The sequence below is a fragment of the Pteropus alecto genome, unplaced genomic scaffold (assembly GCF_000325575.1).
Source record: "Pteropus alecto unplaced genomic scaffold, ASM32557v1 scaffold137, whole genome shotgun sequence".
NCBI classification, from domain to species: Eukaryota; Metazoa; Chordata; class Mammalia; order Chiroptera; family Pteropodidae; genus Pteropus; species Pteropus alecto.
Window position 1 is genome coordinate 3,160,115 of NW_006440135.1, and position 229 is coordinate 3,160,343.

Genomic DNA, 229 nt, shown 5'->3' on the forward strand with positions numbered 1-229 from the left:
GGAGATGTCGTCCGCCCAGCTCAGGGCAGGATGCTTCCCCAGCCGCATGAACGCCAGCCTCCCCGTCTCTTGCCCAGTACTTTGCATGCCAGACGCTGGTGCGAGCAAGCGCACGCTTTGTTGAGATTGAGATAGGCCTCGTCTTCCACTTTCCCCAGACGGCATCATCCCGGTCAAGCGAGCAGGCGATGGAAGCACCTCGGTGATAGGTCACGGCCTCCCACACGCC